This window comes from Bubalus kerabau, chromosome 5, assembly GCF_029407905.1.
Source record: "Bubalus kerabau isolate K-KA32 ecotype Philippines breed swamp buffalo chromosome 5, PCC_UOA_SB_1v2, whole genome shotgun sequence".
NCBI classification, from domain to species: Eukaryota; Metazoa; Chordata; class Mammalia; order Artiodactyla; family Bovidae; genus Bubalus; species Bubalus kerabau.
The window spans coordinates 78,304,223-78,321,654 of NC_073628.1; the positions used below are offsets into that span (position 1 = coordinate 78,304,223).

General features: G+C 42.3%; 1 pseudogene; it reads left to right on the forward strand.

The window, feature by feature from the left end:
• Window positions 1-402: 402 nt before the first annotated feature.
• Window positions 403-520, forward strand: LOC129654411 (uncharacterized; annotated as a pseudogene).
• The last annotated feature ends 16,912 nt before the right edge of the window (window positions 521-17,432 follow it).

Below are 17,432 nucleotides of genomic sequence, written 5' to 3' on the forward strand. Positions count from 1 at the left end.
TGTATATAATAGTTTACATCTGCTAATTCCAAACTCACAAGCCATCCTTCCCCACCCTCTCCCTTTGGCAACCACAAGTCTGTTCTCTATGTCTGTGAGTCTGTTTGTGTTTCATAGATACATTCTTCTGTGTCATATTTTAGATTCCACATATAAGTGATATCATATGATATTAGTCTTTCTCTTTCTGACTTAGTATGATCATCTCTAGGTTCATCCATGTTTCTGCAAACAGAAGCAACCTAAATGTCCATCAACAGATGAACGAATTAAGAAGATGTATACAATGGAATACTCAGTCATAAAAATGAATTAGCTATTAATAAATTAGTAAAATTATTTTCACTTTTTTTTTTTACCTTTTTGGCATGACTACCAGAAAATTTAAAATGACATATGTGGGTCTTGTATGAGGAGAGAAGATTAGCATTCTTCTTGACAAGAGTAGGGGAGGGCTTGGACAACACACATAGAGTTAAGACATTGCCACCTATTTGGTAACATCTGAACATGGTTTTGAGAAAGGAGAGTGATAGCTTAATGAGTGTGAGGTGTCCTTTTAGGATGATACAAAGGTTCTGGATCCAGGTAGTGGTGATGGCCGCACAATATTGTGAATGTACTAAATATCACTAATGGTAGATTTTATGTCATGTGTATTTTATCTCACACACACACACACACACACACACAATTACATATGTGGCTTATATTATCCTTCTGTTTTCACGTGTTTAAAGTAAAGAGGTAGGGGGTATGGCTTTGCTTAAAATAGGGTCTCTAGATATACAGAGGGCTTCCCTGGTGAGTCAGTGGTAAAGAATCCACTTGCCAATGCCAGAGACATGGGTTCGATCCCTGGGTTGGGAAGGTCCCCAGGAATTGGCAACCCACTCTGGTTATCTTGCCTGGGAAATCCCACAGACAGGGGAGCCTGGTGGGCTACAGTCAATGGGATTGCAAAGAGTCAGAAATGACTTAGTGACTGAACAACAACAACAAGAAATAGAGAAAAATGTGGAAAGAGGCAAGGATGGACTGAAGGTGGTTGAGAGAGTTTAGAACTCTTTTCTCTCTCCCTTTGGTGAAAATGTTAACACGTTTCATGAAGCCCCTGGAGTCCTCGGCTTCACGCAGTCCCTATCTCTTTGCAACGCCTTCGTCTAACTTGTCTCATTCCACTTTTCCTCCACACTTGGCATGCTGCCCATTGCAGGGTTTCTCACTAAAGATAACTCCTTCCCTAAAATTCCTCACAGTTATGTGGTGTTAAGGAATTAGCGATCTTGACAGTTGAAAATAAAATAAAACACTCAGATCAGGCTCCACAAGCCTCCTGCCTCCCAGATACTGTTGACTGAGAAAAACGAAAGTCTTATCTCTGCATCTCTGGAATCCAGCTTCTTCAGTGTACACCTCAGGAGGCAAAATGGATCTGTGGTGTCAGGAGTCAGGACAGTGGTCTTGGGGGCTGATAGTGAAAGGAGGTGGCAGTGCCCAGGTTGGGGTATCGCGAAGGGCTTGTGAGTGCGGCCAATATTCTGATCTGGGTGCTCCTTCCCTCAGTAAGTCCATATGGTGAAACCATTGAATTGGTGACCCCATGTGCATTCCTCATCAATACCAAGTTTAAAAACAAACCACCCTGGGAGGTGGATACTTCTCTGAGTGTTGAGCAACCAGCCCTGGAATGAGTGAACTCGGGGTGGCTGGTGCATACCCACTTCCGGCGGGACCTAGGTTGACAAGGCCAGTCCAGGAGGAAGAGGTGGAGACTTTCGGAGGTCCCGCCCCAAGACCCTCTGCCTGTGATCTTTGTGAGTGAGCGACTGGCCTCAGACAATTCACCTTTGTACCTTCTCTCCTGTCTCTGCATTTGGGGCCCCCACACACTTGGAGGTCAGGGAGGGAGGGGTGTGAGCATGAGTGACTCTTACCAAGAGGCGGGGTCAGCCACTGGTGTAGGTGAGACCCCCCTCAGGACAGTCATATTCTTGGGAGAGATTGGAATTCTTCCCCTGCTGTAAATAGACCCCCGTAAGGGGAGGGGGTACTGCCCCGGAGCCACCAGGCCCTGCGGTTATCACCTACGGAAATCCTGTGTGGTGGTAAATACAGCCTCAGCAAAGCCTGGAGAAGAGATTACAGAGGGGAGCCAAGGAGGGCTGCTGAGGAGGCTGCCCTGGGAGGTTATTAACCAGATAGGGGCGGGAAACCAGAGGCTGGGGGATTTGGGTTGGAGGAACACAGGAGGAAATGAGGGAGGAAAAATAAACAACTGAGATTAGCAAGCTCACTTGCTTCCTCCCCTCCACCCTTTTGTTTTGTGCCTGGAAGAGGTCGCCCCTGAGATCTCCTCTGCTGCAGACAACAGCCTGAAGGCTGATTTTGTAAACGGGGCATGGCTCCTGCTTCCTTCCCCCATAGCCAGTTAGTTTCTCGCAGTGACCTTGCCCCCCAAAACCAGCCTGCGGCAGGATTCCTACATGCTCCTGCCCCCTACCCCCACCCCCACCTCTACAAGTGCAAAGTGCCCAAGGAGATGTGTCCAGCTGGATCACCAGGGGCACCAAATGCCGTGTCCCTGTCAAGGAACTGGTTCAGGGGAGGTTCATGACAATGTTGTTGACCCTCGGAGAGGTTTTTGTTTCTTTGGATCACAACCAGAAATGATCAGATGTGGCCCTACATTGAAGTGCTAACGTTCAGGTCCGCCAGGCTGCTGGAAGTCATCTGGTTCCTTTGGAAAAACTTCAGCCCCATAAGATAGGCGAGAGGGAACTGGAAGGTGACCAGGAAAACTGCCTGTTCAGACCTCAGCGCTGGCTGTGCTGGTTGAGTGACTGGGGGCCAGGCTTCCTAACCTTTGTGGGTCTTCACTGAAACAGCCATAAAATAGGAATGAGTATGCTAATGCACCATCCATCATATGATACTACTGAGGCCTCATGTATACATGACTATCTGATAGCAGGTATGTAAAAGTACTTTGTGAACTGCAGAGCGCCTCCCTGGGAACTTTATGGCAGGGGTTATCAGAGTGGTCTGCTAGGGTGTGTGGGCAGAAAATTGTTACGGAGAATGCACAGAACTCCAGTTTGCAAATGTTTTACTTTTATGTTAGAGAATCTTTAAGGAAAATCAAGATTCTGATAAAAATTAGCTAACCCTCAATGCCTGTTACTTAAGAGAAAAGCTGCTTGAGACTTTCCTGCCCATCCAGTGGTTAAGAGTCTATGCTTCCACTGCAGTGGCCATGGGTTTGATCCCTGGTCTTGGAACTAAGATCCAAAATCCTGTGGGGCCATGGCCAATAAATAAATAAATGAGAGAAGCACCTCAATAGAAAACCTTGGGATGGCATTTTGGGGTCATATCTGAAATCACTTTGTTCTTAGTCCACCCCTGGGGCCTTTATCTCCTGCTCAGACACATGTCTGCACCAGGGAGCAGATTCCCACCCTCAACTCACCTCTTGCACAGCAGTCAATGCCTTTATAAGTTCTTTCTTTCTTTTTTTTAAAATTAATTTTTATTGGAGTGTGGTTGCTTTACAATGTTGCGTTAGTTTCTGCTGCACAGCAAAATGACTCAGCTATACATAGACGTTCTTTCTGCATTGCTTGTTTAGGCCCGGTCCAATGAGCTCCCTGTCTCTGAGGCCTATATCTCTAAGCAGTTTGAAAATGTGAAGTGCCAGGGTGGTTATCTAGAGAGAGGGCAGGCTAGGAGCAGCTTATTGAAAGCCTTTCTCCTGCTTAGCTGCCCACTGAATAGGCTCCCTAAAGATGATGAGGCGTTAGAGGCCAGAGAAAGTTTTTTTTTTTTTAATTTGAACCATTAAGTATTTTTTTAATTGGAGGATAATTGCTTTACAGTGTTGTTTCAGCCATACAACAACGTGAATCAGTAATAAGTCTACATATGTCCCCTCCCTCTTGAACCTCCCTCCCACCTCCCACCCCATCCCACCCCTCTAGGTTGTCACAGACCACTGGGTTGAGCTTCCTGTGTTATACAGTAACTTCCCACTAGCTATCTATTTTACATATGACAATGTATATGTTTCAAGGCTACTCTCTCAATTCATCCTCACCCTCTCCACAAGGCTGCTCTCTATGTTTGTGTCTCTATTCTTACCCTGCAAATAGGTTCATCAATACAATTTTTCTAGATTCCATATATATGTGTAAATATATGATATTTGTTTTTCTCTTTCTGACTTACTTCACTCTGTAACAACAGGCTCTAGGTTCATCCACTTCACTAGCTGCTGCTGCTGCTAAGTCGCTTCAGTCGTGTCCGACTCTGTGCGACCCGGTAGACGGCAGCCCACCAGGCTCCTCCGTCCTCTAGAACTGACTCAAATTCATTCCTTTTACGGGTGATTAATATTTCATTGTGTAAAGGTACCAGAATTTCTTTATTCAGTCACCTGTCGAAGGACATCTAGGTTGCGTCTATGTTCTGACTACTGTAAATAGTGCTGCGATAACCATTGAGGTACGTGTGTCTTTTTGTATTACGGTTCCCTCAGGGTATACGCCCAGTAGCGGGACTGCTGGCCCATGTGGTAGTTTTAGTCCTAGTTTTTTACTGTTCTCAATAGTGGTTGTGTCAATTTACTGATGTGGACCATTTTAAAGTCTTTGTTGAATTTTTTACAATATTGCTTTTTTTTAAATGTCCTGGCTTATTGGCCGTGAGGCATGTGGAACCTTAGCTCCCTGAGCAGGTATCGAACCCTCATCCCTACATTGGAAGGTGAAGTCTTAACCACGGGACCACCAGGGAAGTCCCATGGGAGACATCTTAAAGACGTTCATAAAATGCTTATTGAGCGCCTACTATGGGCTGCACACAGTTAGTCGTCAACAAAACAGACACAGCGCTGCAGTCAGTAATGGAGCTTCCCCTACAGTGGGAAAGCCTGGCATGAAGCAGCTAATGACACAAATAACTAATTGCAAGTGCGATGAACATTACCAAGGGGAAGTTCAGGGTCCCAAGAGAACATTTCAGCCTAGCCCTGAAGGATAACCGCCTCATGCAATGCAGGATGTGGTGGTGGTTAGGATTAGATGTAGGGAGACACTTTCCCAGCAAAAGGAACCTACATATGAACATATTCTTCCCTGGGAAAGGACATGATGCCATATATTCCATTTATAGAAGGACAGCCACAGTTATATGAAAAGACTATTAAAATACTTTCCTCTTTTCTGATTTCATCTCTGTTTATTTTCTTCATATACGTCAATGAAAACAGTATACCACTGTAGACTGAATATAAAAATGAACACCAGCTGTCTTCTGTTAAGCTAAACAAAAAGATATTTGCAGAAATATAAGATAATGCCACTTAGCACTAAAATTTTGGAGGGGAGATATAATCGTTTTTAAAAATATGGTATTCATGCTAACGTGTAGTGAGCTGATTATTGCTTTTTAAAAGACTTACTAAATGTATTTTTTAATTTCTCAAAAGAAAATATCTGCTTTTTCAGGAGGAAAACTGGAGGCATGGTCTCCTTGTCTTCAGCCATCCCCTTGGTGGAGCGCCCACCTTGAGTATCAGGAAGGATCGCTTCCCGTCAGGCCAGCCCGCTCTCTCCAGCTTCACATGCTGCACTTCTGAGAGCCCCTGGAACTCCAGAAATCCTTCCCTGGTTCCCTCGGGTACACCTGCTGTTCCCCACACTGATCTCCACTCCTGTGGATGTTCAGACCCAGAATGCGAGAGTAGATGTCCGGGTGAGGTGCACAGGCCCACACAGAATGACTGATGGGGACACGGCCACCTCAAGGCTTATGCTCAGTAGGAAAATATAGGTTCTACCAGCGCCAACCAGCCAGTCATTCTGGAATAAGTGCACAGTGTTGTCAGATATTCTGCTGATTTTTGAAAAGAAGTCAGACGTCAATATTTTAAAGCACAGGGTGGTTCAAGTTTCTAAAAATCACGACATGGGCCAAAACAAAAGTCTGGGTTAGATTTACCTGTGGCTGCTTTGCTACCTGTGTGTGTAGGCAAAGTAGTGGATTCTTTGCACCTTCTACATTTACAAAACCTGAAATACTTGTCTATGCATTCATTCATTTGATAATTCTCTTCATCTCTCCTGAGCTGGTACTACACAGGGAGTTTGGGAAAGCAGATAACCAAGATGCAATATATCCCTACATAAGGAATGTCAGTGTGACGTGATCTGTGTCCAGCTGGATCAACCTCTTCCCTGCTCCCATAGCACCTGTGCACTGAACACACTGCTGGAAACTCACATTTTGCTGGGCTGTGTCTTCCTAGCTCTGTGACATCCTACTTACCTGCTACCTGAACCATATACTTCAGTTCTGTACCCCCAGCTTCTAACCTGACACAGGACCTAACACATTGTAGTGGTTTTGGAAAAGCTTAAGGACTGACAAGTGAGTAAGCAGCCCACTCACCCACTCACGGGTCATTCAGGGCAGTGAAAGCAAAGAAGGGTCTCCCTGTGTCCAGCTTCTATTCCCACCTTCAACCCCAGATTTTGAAACTCCTTTGTCAAGAAAAAAAGCAAATGCTAATTGTTCTAAAATAGGCCATAATAAGGGCTTCCCAGGTGGCTGCTGCTGCTGTTGCTAAGTCACTTCAGTCGTGTCCGACTCTGTGCCACCCCAGAGACAGCAGCCCACCAGGCTCCCCTGTCCCTGGGATTCTCCAGGCAAGAACACTGGAGTGGGTTGCCATTTCCTTCTCCAATGCATGAGAGTGAAAAGTCAAAGTGAAGTCGCTCAGTCGTGTCTGACTCTTAGTGACCCCATGGATTGCAGCCTACCAGGCTCCTCTGTCCATGGGATTTTCCAGGCAGAAGTACTGGAGTGAGGTGCTATTGCCTTCTCCATTCCCAGGTGGGATTAGTGGCCAAAAACTTGCCTGCCAATCCAGGAGATGCAAGAGTCGTGGGTTTGATCCCTGGGTTGGGAAGATCCTCTGGAAAAGGAAATGGCAATGCACTCCAGTATTCTTGCCTGGACAATACCATGGACAGAGGAGCCTGGCAGGCTACAGTCCATAGGGTTGCAAGGAGTCGGACACGACTAAGCACACACATAGGCTAAAATAATGTAAAGAAGCAAAACCGTAGAAATCAATACGAATGAAAATATTATCTCTGAGAGTTAAAGTCATTCATTCATTCAAAAAATGTCAAGGTGAGTACCATACTCCATTGAAGAGATGAGACCATTAAAGAAAGCAGATTTAAAAAATCGGTATTCATGTGAAGTCTCAGTGTCATGGGAAAATCATTGATTCAGGAGTCAGATCATTTGGCTTCTTGTCCACCTTTCCCACTGTAAGATCTGGAGCAACCTACTGACTGCATCTGGGCCTGTTTCTTTCTCCTGTAAATTGAGAGGTGATCAGAGTATTTCCAGTGTGACTTTTGGCTTTTACACAATCTGTGAATCCTGGCAACCAGGTGCCTCTTCTGAGATCACCTAGCCTGGCAGTAAAAAAGAAAGAAAGAAAGAAAGGGTTCAGGATGGGGAACACATGTATACCTGTGGCGGATTCATTTTGATATTTGGCAAAACTAATACAATTATGTAAAGTTTAAAAATAAAATAAAGTAAAAAAAAATAAAAAAATAAAAAATATTAATAAAAAAGAAAGAAATCTGTAAGCCAGCCTATGTCTGCCTCCCTCTCCAAGAATGATCAGAGCCTTGCTCCCCACAGGACAGAAGAATGGATAATAGTGCACTGGAATTCTCACGTCCTTCCCTCTTCCTTGAGAACCAAGGGACTGACTCAAAAATACTGAGAAATAAACAGACCACTCCAGAGCCCTTCTGGAGGTTTTAACAGCACTTGGATGCTTGGCATATTTATCTTGATTTCAGTATGTGAAGGCTTAAACTCTGCGCCTCTCCACTGACCCTGCGGCATTCTCTAACTTGGGCTTTGGAGATATCCATTAGGAAAAAGAGCTGAAGAATGCTTCCTCGGGGGAAGGGGAAATCAGGCACCATCAAGAACATTCAGTCTATAATATCATTTTCCTCTGGGATTCAAAGATCGCTTTATGTACTATATTTATCATGCAGTGAGTCTCATTAACTGTCTTATTCAGAACTTCCACTTCCTATAGTTGACTTCTTTTGGCCCATAACTTGTCATATATCTTATACGGCTAATATATTGAATTTCAACCATTAGCACTTGTTTATTAAAAACAAAACACAAATAAAATTGCAAACAATCAAACAAAACTTGGTAAATAGCAAGCCCATGTTTTCCTCTTAAATTTCTTTAAGATCAGAGAAATGTTTTAAAAAAAAGCTGCTAAGGAGATTTCCATGCTTTTTAAAGAAATGTCTTGGAACAATCCTAAAATTTGGAGTTTCCTAAATAAGTTGACTATTTTTAAATAATACTTCGGAAGCTTTCTTTTCCACAAAAGATGATCAACTAGCAAAGGGTGCCAGCTTCCATTTAGAGCCAAATCTTGGAGAAGTGAGAGGAAGTTGATGGATGTCAGAAGCTAAGAGAGAAACTGTAGGACAAACAGGATGTGATGACTAATTTTTTGTGTCAACTTGACAAGCCATGCGGAATCCAAAAATTTGGTCAAACATTATCCTGAATATATCTGTGATGATGTCTCTGAATTAGATTAATGTTTGAATTGGTAGACTGAGTAGCAGATTACCCACCCTAATGTGGGTGAGCCTCGTCCAATTAAAGACCTGAATAAAACAAAAAGGCTAAGAAGGAATTCCTTCTGCCTGACTGCTCAACTGGGACATCAGCCTTTTCCATACTGAAACTGAAACATTAGCTCTTTTGGCGTCTTGAGCCTGCCGGCTTTTGGACTAGAACTTAGACTATTGATTCTCCAGATCCTTGGGCCTTTAGACTTGGGCTAGAACTACATATCAGCTCTCCTAGGTCTTAGTATGAAAAATCTAGGAGTAAAAATAAAGAATTCAGCACTTGAATTAAAACTACTTTTTCTTTCTTAATTTAAAATATATATAGGGGTTATAAGGTGTAGACTTGTAATATTCATTTTGATATTTGGCAAAACTAATACAATTATGTAAAGTTTAAAAATAAAATAAAATTAAAAACAAAAAGAAATAATAGCATAAAGGTTGAAGGGGAGAGGATGAATGGAACTATACTGTTGCAAAGATTTTTTTTAATACTTCATACAATATTAGCTCTAAGTAACTAGTTAAGAATTCCTAAAACAACTACTAAACAAAAACAAAAGCAAAAAAAAAGTGCAAGGAGGTAAAGCCAGTGGAAGAATGGAATAGTAAAAAATATTCAATTAACCAAAAGAAGGTAGAGCACAGAGAAATAAAAAACAAATGGGAGATATACACAATAGACTATTCAGATCAGTCACTCAGTCGTGTCCGACTCTTTGCGACCCCATGAATCACAGTACACCAGGCCTCCCTGTCCCTCACCAACTCCCGAAGTTCACTCAGACTCACATCCATCGAGTCAGTGATGCCATCCAGCCATCTCATCCTATGTCATCCCCTTCTCCTCCTGCCCCCAATCCCTCCCAGCATCAGAGTCTTTTCCAATGAGTCAACTCTTCGCATGAGGTGGCCAAAGTACTGGAGTTTCAGCTTTAGCATTTGAGTCAGTTCTAATGAGGTGGATGAAACTGGAGCCTATTATACAGAGTGAAGTAAGTCAGAAAGAGAAACACCAATATAGTATATTAACACATATATATGGAATTTAGAAAGATGGTAATGATGACCCTATATGCAAGACAGCAGAGATGACACAGATGTAAAGAGATACAGATGTAAAGATCAGACTCTTGGACTGTGTGGGAGAAGATGAGGTTGGGATGATTTGAGAGAATAGCATTGAAACATGTATATTACCATATGTAAAACAGATGACCAGTGCGAGTTCAAAGCATGAAGCAGGGGACTCAAAGCTGGTGCTCTGGGACAACCCTGAGGGATGGAGTGGGGAGGTAGGTGGGAGGGAGGTTCAGGATGGGGGAACACATGTACACCTGTGGCTGATTCATGTCGATGTATGGCAAAAAACACCACAATATTGTAAAGTAATTAGCCTCCAATAAAATAAAAAAAAAAAATGGGAGAAATAGAAAGCAAAGAGCAAATGGTAGACCTCAATCCTACACAGCAATAATTAAACTAAACGTAAATAGGCCAACTAAATAGGCAAAGTTTGTAAGAGTGGATAAAAAAGCAAGACTAAAAGTGTCTGTTATCTTCAAGAGAGGTACCTTAAGTATAAGAAAATAGATGGATTGAAAGTTAAAGAATGGACAATGACATATGAGGCAAACTAAAGTATGAGAAAGTTTGGGTATACTAAAATTAGGCAAAATAAACTTCAAAGCAAGACATAGTGTCAGAGGTAAGAGAGGCACTTCATGACAATAAAATGGCAAAAGATTTATCAATTTTGTTTATCTTTGCCAAAACCCAATTTTCAATTTCACTGATCTTTTATAGTTTTTTAAAAATTTCTATTTATTTCCTCTCTGATCTTTATTATTTCTTTCCTTCTATTGACTTTGAACATTTTTTTTTAACTCCTTTAGATGGTAAATCTTGCCTGGAGAATCCCAGGGATGGGGCATCCTAGTGGGCTGCTGTCTATGGGGTCGCACAGAGTCGGACATGACTGAAGTGACTCAGCAGCAGCAGCAAGATTGTTTATTTGAGATTTTTCTTTGTTGAGGTAGGCCTGTATCACCAAACTTCCTTTTTAGAACTGCTTTTGGTGTCTTCCATAGATTTGGAGTGCTGTGTTTTCAGTTTTCATTTGTCTTAAGGTATTTCATGATATTCTCTTTGATTTATTTTTTGACCATTGACTTTTTAGTAGATAAATTTAGTGATAGATGGACTTGATCATATCTCTAACTTACTCTTAAATGATCAAAAAAATACACTTATAAATATAGATAAATTGATAATGAGAAAGCAAATGAGACAAAATGTAATTAGTGGTAAATTTGGGTATACTGATGGGAGTTCCATGTACTAATCTTTTAACCTTTCTTTTTTTCAAATTATATTAAAATTATAAGTTATCAACAAAATAAATGGGGAAAGGATTGATTATTACTAAGAGAATTGGGGGCAGGAGGAGAAGGGGACGACAGAGGATGAGATGGCTGGATGGCATCACTGACTTGATGGATGTGAGTCTGAGTGAACTCCGGGAGTTGGTGATGGACAGGGAGGCCTGGCGTGCTGCAATTCATGGGGTCGCAAAGAGTCGGACACGACTGAGCCACTGGACTGAACTGAACTGAAGAGTGATTAAAATTGCAGGGGTTAAAGGCAATCATATATCCATTCCCTTGGATAAATGTAAGATGATATACAAAAATAATGGTATATAATGCAGCAGTCAAAATTAAAAACATGTATATACATAAAACAACATGTGTAGATCTTTAAAAGATACTGTTGCATGACTAGAGTAAGAAATATAACGAGATAACACAGCTAATACTGTGTGTAAATTAAACACACACAATAATATCATGATATTTATAAATATGCACATAACTAAGAACATAAATTAGATACTCTGGGGTGGGTGCTTATGGTAGACAGAAAAATGGGATTCAGGCTGAAGGAGCAGAGGAAAGAAATAATAATAAAGTAGACGTAAGATAAGAGAGGAGACTTGCAAGGACTGATGATGATGGTACACCATGGACAGAAAAACAGGATCAAATACCTGCCACTGGTGTCCAAAACAAAACAAAGCAATGCTGAGTGCCTTTCAAGACGCCTCTTAGACTTAAGTTTTTATGTATTGACTCATTCATGCAGCACATAGTGAGTGAGTATGAAAGCACCTTGTTAGATGCTTGGTAAGCAGTCTGAATAAGATATGAACCTCTCTTGTTGACTGCAGTTCAGGACCCGACCTAGAAGAGTGAGTCTTAATCATCTGCCACTGGAGAAGGCCATGAGTGGTGTTTGAGATGAAGAAAAGTCCATTTTTGCTGAGTTTGCGCTATTGCTTCTGCTTCTATGAATGGATCACAATAAGCCACTTTATCATTTCCTCTCAATTTATACTTCCTTGCCATTTGCAGTATTCCCTCCTAATTCCTGGTGTCCATAGTGTATTATCAGTTTTGTTTTGATTAACTTGATCTGTTAAATAGCCCTTTGTAGTGTTAAGCGTGGAAATGTGAGGCCTGAGCTGGGAATTCAAGTCTAAAATTCACTTGAACTTTATACTCACTGTCTCTCCCAGTCATCAGGCCCCTGTTACTGTAGTGTCTGGAAGACACGTCAGGCCCTTCTTATGAGAATGAAAGCTCCTTCCACTGTCTTTACCTCTACAATAATACTACACAGTCACATTGAATTAATATTAGCAAAAATGTGCTAATATTGAGTCTGGATAATCTAGTTGCACCATCCAGATCCTTAGCTTCTACTGATGCCCACAGTGAGGTCTAATCAGTACTATGGTACACAATAGAAGCATACTTCTAATTCTTTAAAAAAGAATTTCAAGTATTTTCACAAACTTTAGCATGAATTACTGTGTAGTCATTTTCGCAGTTGTCAGCAGCTCTGGCTCCAACTAACGAGAAATATATTTTCCCACAATCTAGGATGCAAAACACATTGTTCAAACGTTAAAAAAAAAAACAGCAACAAATAATTAAAATAAGATGTTGTGAGAGCTTTGAAGTGCCTGGGGCACAATGACAGGTTCCTTTGTTGAACAGCTGAGTTTCCTAATGCCAGTCAGCTAGATCCTTATCACACATTTCTGAGCAGGAGACAATGAAAAGGGCCCAGCATGAATAAAAGAACAGATGAGAAGTGTTCTGTGATAAAGGCTGAAAAGGAGGCCTGGCAAGTGCCCGGATCCTTATAGAAGACAAATAGCGAGGTGGGGAGAGAGGTACACTTTATCTTCAGTGTTCTTTTTATAGCTCTGATCCAGAATTGTTTTCCCTTGAAAATGAATGGAGTGCTGGGGGAAGCCGCTTGGCCCTGTTCTCTGGCCTTTTCATTGCACCCTGCAGCCATTTTAATGAGTTATTTCTCACAGTCGCCCTACCAGTCAGGTCGTCATCAATATCCCTGCTTTAGAGGCACAGCTTAAGTGAGGCAAGAGCTGAGGGGTGACTCAGTAATGGGCTTTAACTATGTGAGGGTCACGTGGCTGAGGATGGGGAACAGCTGTCCTCCGGACCCTCTCCTGAGTTCAGAGCGGAGACTGTGGGCAGAATTTCAGCAAGGAGAGATGGATATTAGAGTGAGAGAGAGCTCCCAGTCAAGAGGGATCATGCGTTAGTACTTATTGTACTCCCCAGGGATTGAGCCCCATCTCTTACTTCTGCGCCGGCCGGCAGGTTCTTTAACACTAGTGCCACCTACAAAGCCCAGGGGGATAGTATTAGCTGCCAGATCAGGAAGCTTTTCTGAGAGAAGGAATCTGTCTTCTACTTCTTGGTTTGTACCGCTCTGTCTTCCCTGGTGGCTCAGATGGTAAAGAATCCACCTGCAAAGTGGGAGACCTGTGTTCGATCCCTGGGTTGGAAAGATCCCCTGGAGGGCATGGCAACCCACTCCAGTATTCTTGCCTGGAGAATGCCCATGGACAGAGGAGCCTGGCGGGTCCTCTGCAGGGGGTCACAAAGAGTTGGATGCAACTGAGTGTCTGAGCATACAGCATCTACTAGATATACACATTCCCAGAAAATTAATGTTCAAGGGATTAATTAATGAATGATAATGCCAACTCTTTACATAAGGATCTTTCCACCAAGCTTGAGACACGTTCATCTTGGCTGACTTGATCTCCCAAGCAAGAGGGACCAAATGAGCCTACAAGGTCACTACTTTGCTTGGGTTCTGTTATTAGCTTTTATCTAGTATTGGCTCTGTCCAAGTCAATTGAAAATTTGGTCAAGAGAGTACTTTTTTTAAAGATTTTTTTGATGTGGACCATTTTTAAAGTCTTTATTGAATTTGCTACAATATTGCTTCTGTTTTATGTTTGGTTTTCTGGCCATGAGACATGTGGGATCTTAGCTTCCTGACCAGGGATTGAATCCACACCTCTGCATTGAAAGATGAAGTTTTAACCTCTGGACCACCAGAGAAGTCCCAAGTCAATACTTCTTGACCATCTACTATTTGGAAGGCAAGAGGCAAGGCTTTGAGTGGCTTACAGAGATGAATTAGTCATGGCTCCTGTCCCCCGAAAGCAAAAGGTAAATTGGGAGAGAAAGAAATACATACAATTTCTTACAATACCCATATCTGAGAATATGAGAAGTGCTAACTTAGAAATCCAATCAAAGCTCATGAGACCATGGAGGAGGAAGTGAGGCATTTCAGTTTGGTAAGTGGAAGGGGAATGATAATTAAAAACACTAACATTACTGTGTACCGTGCAGGTGATAAGTGATTTGTTTATGGATTATTTTATTTACATCCTTACAATAATGGTATCCAATAAGTACTAATGCTATTTTCATTTTATTCATGATAATGTGGAAGCACAGTACAGTTAAGTAACTTACTAGCAGGCAGCAGAGGCAAAATCAAAGGTAGTTTTCTGGTAGATCTTAAGCTAAGTCTTGAAGAAAATGAATGTATTTAGCACATGCTAGAGTCCAATCTCTGGGCCAGGTGTTTCATACAGGTAATTCGTTTACTTCTCATGAAAACTCTGGAAGTTATATTATCATCCCCATTTTAGAAATCCGAGACTCAAAAAAGTGTAAATGACTTGACTGAGTTACCTGGCTTAAAACATGTCAAAAGAGGCACTCAAACCCAGGCTAGTATGGTCTCAAAATATGTTATTTCCCCTCAGTGTCCATGATGTTGCCTTAAGTAAAACAAATGGCCAGTGAACGGTCCCTTAGAGCCTCTGGAACTGCAGGAAGGCAGTCATATCCAACTGAAGGTACTGGGAGATCTCAGGCATGGATCCTGAAAAGCCTCCAGACCATTGTAGGCACACATGTGTAGATGACCTGCCTGTAGCGATAGCAGATGTCAGGTAGAGTGTCCAGCATTTCAAAACTGGTCAAGCTGTCTGGAGAGCTTTTGTATTAGTCATCTATGGTTTCATAGAAAATTACTACAAGTTTAATGGCTTAAACTAATACCATTCTGATCTCACAGTTTCTATGTGTCAGGAACTTGGACACAGCTTAGCTGTGTCCTCTGCTCAGGCTCTCACAAGGCTACAATCAGACTGTCAGCCTGCTGCATTCTCCTGTGGAGCTGAAGATCCACTTCCAGTCTCATTCAGATTGTTGCTGCTGCTGCTAAGTTGCTTTAGTCGTGTCCGACTCTGTGCAACCCCGTAGATGGCAGCCCACCAGGCTCCGCCGTCCCTGGGATTGGGGGCATTCAATTCTGTGCAGGTGTTGGGCTCCTCAGTGCCTGGAGAATGCCCCCTCACCACTGGAGTTCACAATAGAGCTGTTTGCTGCTTCAAGGCCAGAAAGAGAATGCCCCTGGGGAAGGACCCAATCCCCCTTGTAAGTCAGATCCACGCAAGATAATCTCCCTTTCCCTCATAGCTCAGTTGGTAAAGAATCTGCCAGCAATGCAGGAGACCCCGGTTCAATTTCTGGGTTGGGAAGATCCTCTGGAAAAGGGATAGGCTACCCACTCCAGTATTCTTGGGCTTCCCTTGTGGCTCAGCTGGTAAAGAATCTGCCCGCAATGCGGGAGACCTGAGTTCGATCCCTGGGTTGGGAAGATCCCCTGGAGAAGGGAAAGGCTACTCACTCCAGTATTCTGGCCCGGAGAATTCCATGAACTCTATAGTCCATGGGGTCACAAAAAGTCGGACATGACTGAGTGACTTTCACTTTCACCTGATTTGAGATCTCAGTTACAACAGCAAAGTCTCTTATTCTTTTCTATATAAGGGACACTAGTCAAAGAGTGACATCCCATCCCGTTTACAGGTTCTGTCCCTACTCAAGGGGAGGGGATTGCATAGGACATACACACTCGGGGGCTGGAATTTGGGGGTTGTCTTAGAATTCTACCCGCCGCTTGAAACTCATTGCTGGTGTCCATGGGTTCACCTGCCTCCCTCAGGTGAAATCAGGACCCCGTTGTCTAGGCAGGGCCAGAGCAGAGTCTGTTTATTGACTGCACGTACTTTGAAAATTTTCTCTCCAGTTCTCCCTTGTGAAGGGCCCATCTGTCACCCCTCAGTCAGTTTTGGCCATGGGTCAGCATTTCTGATGAAAAATTTCATGGGAAAGGGGTGACATTTATGCCAGAAGTTGACTTGGTGATCAGCTTTGGTGAGTATTTTTTAATTAGCTCTACTTCCCCTCTCTCCCATTGTTGTTGATGGTCAAGACATTGTTGGACATATTATTTATTAAATGAATTAAAGAGGAAAAGGTCAAGGTTAAGGCCAAATACTTGAAAGGAAGCAACATGTCTGAGGACATCTAAATGTCATTTGATGGAATCAGCTCCTAGACTTGAAGATTTTATCTTTAAGCTGTCTTGGGAAGCTGCATTTTAACTCAACCAAGGAACTCTTATAAATGTAGTTGAATTGCTTTTTCAAGAATTGTCTATTGAAACCCCACCTTAGGTTTTTTTCCTTTCTTTTGTTTTGTTCTGTTTACGATTTTCACGCACACACACAGCCCCAAAAAGAATTGGACCATCAAAGAAAGCTAAGTGTGTGACACTAAGCAAATTTGTAAGAAAGCAGTTTAGGGATTTCAATCTCATTTAAAAATGTCCAACCTTTAATATCATTAGACAGTTCATGGCATAGTTCTGCCAAAACAGAGACAACTTTTTCTCCAAATTCAACTGTGATGGTGAGCTAGTTTTTTGAGAACGGAAACAAAAATAAAGCCAAACAAAACTCCCTACCATTGTGATCAAAGGTTGATTTTTACAATGTCCTCAAGACTAAAGAGGCATTTATTCCTATTGTCCTCTAATGCTTCAGTGATTAGGTCTGCTCAGAACACAAGCAGTTCAGAAAGGCTCAGCTCCTACAGCTGTTGGGTGTGAAAAGTTTTGGCTAGATAGGAGGGCGGAGGGATTTTTGGGGGGGTCCACATCTGGGGCCAGACTGGGACCAGAGTGAGTTTGGAATATTCTTTCAGTTTCCATCTTCTCTTTAGCACCCACCCATTTCAAATAGCTTCAGCCTTGAAGGCCTTGATGACTTTAAATATCTTCCTGGGTCTGTAATGAAGATGCTTATAAATATTACAAGAGATTTACCACTTCAGTGTGAAATTCTCCGATACCGGCAGGGAGTTTTTAAACACAACTGGCAACAAGAAGCATATGGTCAGAGATTCAAGTTACTGCTTTTTTTTTTTTTATTGTTGTCTGCCAAGGACAATATATTTTTTTCCCTTCTTCAAAATAAAC